The 6,651-nt window shown below is 34.7% G+C and overlaps 1 long non-coding RNA gene across 1 annotated transcript; it reads right to left on the reverse strand.

Moving 5' to 3' along the window:
* Nucleotides 1-5,439: 5,439 nt before the first annotated feature.
* LOC140893439 (uncharacterized) lies at nucleotides 5,440-6,421 on the reverse strand. The gene is made up of 3 exons (XR_012153143.1): nucleotides 6,308-6,421; nucleotides 6,111-6,200; nucleotides 5,440-5,720 (listed from the first exon to the last, which is right to left on the reverse strand). It is a non-coding gene; the product is annotated as an uncharacterized lncRNA (long non-coding RNA).
* Nucleotides 6,422-6,651: the final 230 nt, after the last annotated feature.

A 6,651-nucleotide genomic window follows, 5' to 3' on the forward strand; every position in this document is an offset into this window, starting at 1 on the left:
GGCATCGAGTATGTTTGATAAGAGTTTCTTGACCTTGAGTCTTGGTATCTCATACACTTGCATTCATGCTCATATAATATTTGTATACTCATATTTTCATGCTGAGCGTAGTGGCTCATGTCCATATTTCTGTGTTTGTTGGAAACCCTACTCGACAGAGTAGGTCTTAGGTTGGACGGAGCAGGAGGCTCAGGGCGGACTTAGTTTCAGGGTTTTTGGCAACTGTTGGGGCTTTGTTTAATCAGGGGATTGTATCAGAACTTGTTATTTTGATACTTAGAATTTGGTTCGATTTGGTTGTAATAATTTCGGATTTTTTTTGCTTGGGTTTGTATGACTTTGGTGTTTTCCGTTGATAAATTTTGATTATGTTTAAATTAAGATTATTGCATGCTTAAGCTTTTGATTAGTAGGTGATCACGGTGTGGGTCACTACATATATTGTGAAAAGCTTAAGGGTGTATAACAATCATGATTTTAACTGTTGGAAATTAAAGTGTGGCTGAATTCGTTGAGGCTCAATAATTTATATGGAATCATCCGTAATTTGTGTCTCCGTCATTCTATGTCTTAGTTTTACGTTCTTTTGTAACATACCCTGCTCGAAGGCGAGCAAAAGGTTAGTATGGAGATATTGGTAGGTGTTGTTTTTATCTATTATTTTATGATATTTTTTTAGTCCAGTTTGCATGGTTTTTACGTGTTAGGTTCACCCATGTTCATTCATTTTGTTATTCGTGCATTCGGTCTACTCCTCACTATTTTTTGTTAAATTGTAGTTATAAAGAAAAAAATCTCAGAGTTGAAGCAGAAGAGTGCGCTCAAGCGCATTTGGTGGAAACTTTACAACCGAGGCAGAGGTTTTCGTGCTCAAGCCGTCAATTTCGTCCGCTCAAGCTTGCATGAAGAGATTTTATATCCACAGATCAGATAGTTGCGCGCTCGAGCATGCAAATCCACCTGCTTGAGCACGCTCGAGATAAGGAAAGTTATCTTGTTGGCGGATTTTGAAAGGAAATAGAAGGAGTAAGTATTCTAGGTGGAATAAAAGAGATTTTTACGCAGAAAAAGGGGGGATGGAGATTTTGGACGCAGCTCGGCAGCTAGGGCAGAGGAAAAAGAAGACCTTTGAAAAACCCAGAGATTTCTTTCATATTTCTCTCTTGAATTATTGTTTGGATGTTGAAAACAATTATTATATTTATGTTTATTTTTATGGAGTAGAATTTTCTTTGACTAAGGCCGCGAGATTGAGCCGAAAGTTATTTATGTTCGACACGTGATTTCATGTTTAAGATATTTTTATTATTTTCAATCATTAATTGTTGAACTTCCATTTTGCTTGTGTTAATGATTTGACCACTTATTTGCATGATTTGTTGATTGATTCTAAGTCGAAAGATTAGAAATTGATTTTAGCTTTGTATCAACAATTAACACAAGGTTAAATGGATTAGATTAAGAATAATAATCAAATCTTGGTAATCAATTCTATTGGTCTTTGTCGGATGATCCGGACTCAAACCCGGTTTATTATAATTTGACCTAGTACATTTGCTAGTTCCAACTGATTTTGTCGGTCAGTCAACTAGTCTATTTGCCGCAACTGATTATCCAAGACTGAAATAGGCGCTTGAATTCCTCAAGGTGCTAAGTTTTGTCGCTATCTCCAGTCTTCATATTCACTGATATATCCAGTATTGAATTTTTGAGGAATTTATTCGCCTAGTTCAGTTTTGAATAATCATTTGCGGCAAAGAGAGTAGTTGACTGACTTTGGCTGATTTTCTAGTTGAGTAACTCAGTTCGGTTCTCCAACTTATCTAGTTTAGTTAACTTAGTCTTTTAATTTTGCCTTTAAGTTTTTTGTTTAACACCTAAACTTGGTAATTGATTTTATAACATAACTCACCAACAGAATGACTAAGGCTGGTTTGGTATCGTATACCAACCTTTTTAAGGAATACCGCATACCGTACCAAAAATTTCGGTACCAAAAAAACCGATACCAATACTATACCAAAATTTTGGTATACTTACGCATACACAAGTGGTACCAGAGACACGGTTGGGTTAAATTTATCGCAATTGATCATGGCAGGACAAGATGTTGGTTCATCCAGTACGACGAAAAACCGTGGAAGGGATACCGCGCCTAGCTAAGGCAAGAAGCGTCGGGATGCTAGCAAGACTCGAGGGGAAGGAACTTGGGAGCAAGTTATGGCGGAAGTATTCAAACGAGTCGAGAAGTCCGAGCATACTTTGGAGGCATTGGAGGGCCATGTCTTGTCGGAACTTGACTCTGTAAAGGAGGACATTCAAGGGATCCATGAAGCAATCGTAGCACGGGACGATCGCATCGCTCGACTGGAGGATATGGTGGAATCCCTTCAAGCTTGCATCGATGGGATGCGCGTGAATGTGACGCTATGCAAACGAGTTTCTGCCACCGATGGAGGAATCCAATCCGTTAAAGTCCTAAGATCGAGTTGCCTAAACCAAAGAGCTTTGGTGGAAAGAGGGATGCCAAGGAAGTTGAGAACTTCTTGTGGCAAATGGAGGTCTACTTTGAGGGTCTCAACATGCGAGACGAGGCAACCCATCAGACTTCGGCAAGGCACTAATGACGTCCATAGTAATAGAATCCCATGGACGTTCCGCAATAGGTAGTGGCTCAAGCAGTCCCGCCGGTTGCTTTGTCACGACCTTGTCTTGTTGATAGACCAATAATATCTTCACATATAGTTAGACTTGGTCCCTCATTTGTGGCCCAAATTATGATGATTTCTACAAGGCCCTTGTGCAATTTTGCCCAGGATGGCCAGCCATTTGGTGTTGTAACACTCACGGATTAAATCTTTTCTCAGATCCCCCCCATTTCGGCACATAGATTCGACGTCCCTTCGTATGAATGGGCCCATCTTCAAGCCGAAATTGTCGAGTCTTCCCTTACTCGACAAGCTTGGCCAACTCTTTGGCCATGAGATCGTGCTCTAGTTCTTCTTTGATGCGGGCTGGCATGTCTCTCAAGGCAGCACTGATAGATGACAAATTTGCTTTCAAACTTAGCGCATCGGCATAACATACCGAAATTTTGGTATACCAAAATTTCGGTATAACATAAATTCCATACCGTTCTTACCGAAAAATTTTGGTATACCAAAATTTGGTACGATATCGGTATAATACCGTCTATACCGACATTATTTAAAAAAACTCTTGTTTTTCACCATAAATTTATACCGTCTATACCGAATTAATTAATATTTAATTATATGTATATTAATTAATTTTTTGAAAAATATGAATGTTGTTCGGTATTTTGGTATATACCGAAATACCGAACTTTTCAAAAACGTGTACCGATACCGATACCGAAAATTTCGGTATGGTATATGCGTTATTTCGGCATTTCGGTATTATTTTTCACCCCTAAGAATGACACAATACTCTTCCTCGATCTTTATATCAGTATTCTTGAGATAAAAAATAATCTTGTTGAATTTATCCATATGTTTTCTACCTTCATCCATATGAATCGTGTACAATGATTTCTTTAAATATAACATGTTGGCTATCGACTTCTTCATGTAGAAACTTTCGAGTTTTTTCCACAAAATAAATGTGCCTTTGAATCCATTTCTGCCATCCTTTTCTTTTCGAGGGTGGACTCCAATAGTACTTTTTGATTTATTGCATCAGACAGTCCATTGTGCACTAGTAGGGCTTTCATTTTGATCCTCCAAAGACTGGAATCATTTGTTACAGAGAATTTCTCTAGATCGAATTTTTTCATTGCCATTATTGAGGACTTGACTCTAGATAATTAATGTAGTGTTTTACGCACTCAAAGAAATCACAATTTGCTGCAAGAATATGAAAGACACTGTTTTACATGGTATCTAGAGCCATATATTTCTCAAGAAATCACTAGATTTCCCTCTACATATATAGGCAAATCTTCAAGCACTTTGTTCTCAATTTGAATGAAAGTGATCAAACGAATTCAGCAATAGTAGAAAACAGAGCATTCAATCACAAGAAAATGAAAGACACGAATCTCACGTGGTTCGGTTTTGAAGAACCTACATCCATGGGTGTCTACAGCAAGAAGAATATTCCACTATGAACTTTGACAGAGGAGTTTACGGATTGCATGTGTATATTTGTATTTAAAATATCAATGTGAAAATATTTGGTTGAGTTGTGAATATTTTACAATATTGAATATTTTATTTATAGTGCAAGAATTAATATATGAAAGATCTTAGTTCTTGATTGAGTGTTGATGTTTTCTCGAATAAGTGATGTGTGAATTGAAGACGACACAAAGGCGTATAGTGGTTCGGATCAATGCGATCCTACATCCACTTGATCCAAGTAGATCAATTCAGCATTGTCAAGAAAGTTGTACAAAGTAATTCCATCACAACCAAATAATATAGAATTCCTTTTAGGAGCGTTGATGGCAATTGAAATTTGCAACTATAAATACTCTTATTTTTACTGATCTGACCATCTCCAACCCATTACGCTATCTTGGTGTAACACTAACTTCAAGATAGTGTAATTCCTACACCAAATACAAAAACCATCTCCAACCCATTCACTCTAAACTCTACACTAAAAAGAATATTCTCGAAATATTTTCTATTATTTTATTTACAACAACTAATTTATTCCACCAAATATTTTTAACATAATAATTAAATATCATTAATATCTAAATAATAATTTTTACATAAAAAATCTAATTTATTTTTTTTAATATGCGCGTCCTACTAAACGTAGTAGGACGCCTTTATAATTTCAGTCTTTTTAAAAAAAACTGTTTATTTAAAATGTATCATAATTTTTTCTATGTAAAATTTTAATTAATATTTATATTAAAATATTATTTTTTTATAATTAAAAACATAAATTTAGTTATTTATTACATAAATAAAGTTTTTAACTAATTTATTCCATAAAATATTTATAAAAACAATAATTTATAAATTTATTATTATGTTATTAATTAATATAATATTATAAAAGAATAAACAAGTGATGTAATTATCTATAAAAAATTTTAAAAAAATTATACATTTATTGAAAATATAATCTGATTATTAAAATTTTAAATCAAAATATCCTAAAATTAAAAATTAAAACAAATATATTAAATTTAAAGATATGAAAATTTAAAAGAAAAAAGATTTTTTAAAAAAAACAAACGTATACAATTACAAAAAAAAAGGAAAAAATTAAAAAAAAAAAAAAAGAAAATCCTACGCTATTGCTACAGTGTTGCACCAAATTTGGTGACTGTAGCATTCCTCCAACATAGCGCTAAGTATAGCGCTGGGTTGGAGGAATGAACCCAACACCAAATTGGCGCCAATTTGGTGTTGGGTTGGAGAAGCCCTAACACGTTAGATAAACCAGCAGTCTGTTATTTTTATGCATAAATTTTAATTGCAAGAAAGATCCAAATAAAAGAGGGCCACAAGAAAGCAATCACCACATTGATGAGAAAAAAACGATCAAATGGATTTCCTTTAAAATCAAATTTATCTAATTAATAGATTTCCTTTAAAATCAAATTTATCTAATTAATAGATTATACTGGTAGGAATTAAGGAAAAACTTGAGATCGGTAAATCTTCACGGCTTCACCAGTATTGTGGTGCTTATCTTTGGAAATGTCACTTCCCCATGCTCCGTTTCAGCAAAACTCCCTGCAGTTGTCCAGAGCGCAAGTGTAATTTTCGCTTTAGATGTTGAACATCCAAAAATCCATCATATTACTCACAAATAATCAAATATTGAGAACTTGTTATTCGAATCGTTCTCAACACCCAAATAGGGGGAAAATTCCAAGAACCCGTAAAACGTTTTTGTTTAATAATAAAAAGAAAATGAAAATCCATCAGATACGAAACGATATCAGCAAGAAATGCAAAGAATTGACAACTGGGCCACAATGAACTCGGGAGAAAAGTAATCCCACTTAGAAAAGTTTGAAAAAATTTATTCAGTGATAAATTTATTCTCCTTCATCAATCTGGATGATTTGGCAGAAATAATACAAAAACTTTTGAATATTGAGAATGGGTAGAAGGAAAAACCTGGCGTGCGAGGACGTAGAGTGTCAAGACTCCGAATCAAGAGGCCAACAAATTAAGCCTAGCGTCAAAAAAAGCAAATATATACAAATTCTAAAATCCAAACAACAACAATCAGTGAGATTGAGGAATATATTAATGCAAATTCGAAAATCCAAACCAACAACCAGAGAGATTGAGAGGAAGATAATTAAGCTTACCCTTTGTTAAAGATTCGGAATCGATCCGAGTGTGGGGTGAGTTTGGAAACCGTGAAACGTGAAGCAGTTAAAGGAGAGCGACAGAGAGATCCGAGAAAGAGAAACGTGAAGCAGTTAGAGAAATGAGAGATTATTGAGAGTGAGAAACGTGAAACACTTAAACAAACGTGGGGGTACGGGGCAATTTTGGAAAATTCAAAAACAGGCCAAGACATCAGTAGTTTTTAGGTTGTGCTTAAACTTAATAAATAGTAATATATAATATATTGGTGTGCGTGCGCTGTACGTGAGTGACTATCATATGAAAACATGATTATGAAATATGTTCATATAAATGTTAAAAT

Source organism: Henckelia pumila, chromosome 3 (genome assembly GCF_033568475.1).
Source record: "Henckelia pumila isolate YLH828 chromosome 3, ASM3356847v2, whole genome shotgun sequence".
In the NCBI taxonomy this organism is placed as follows: Eukaryota; Viridiplantae; Streptophyta; class Magnoliopsida; order Lamiales; family Gesneriaceae; genus Henckelia; species Henckelia pumila.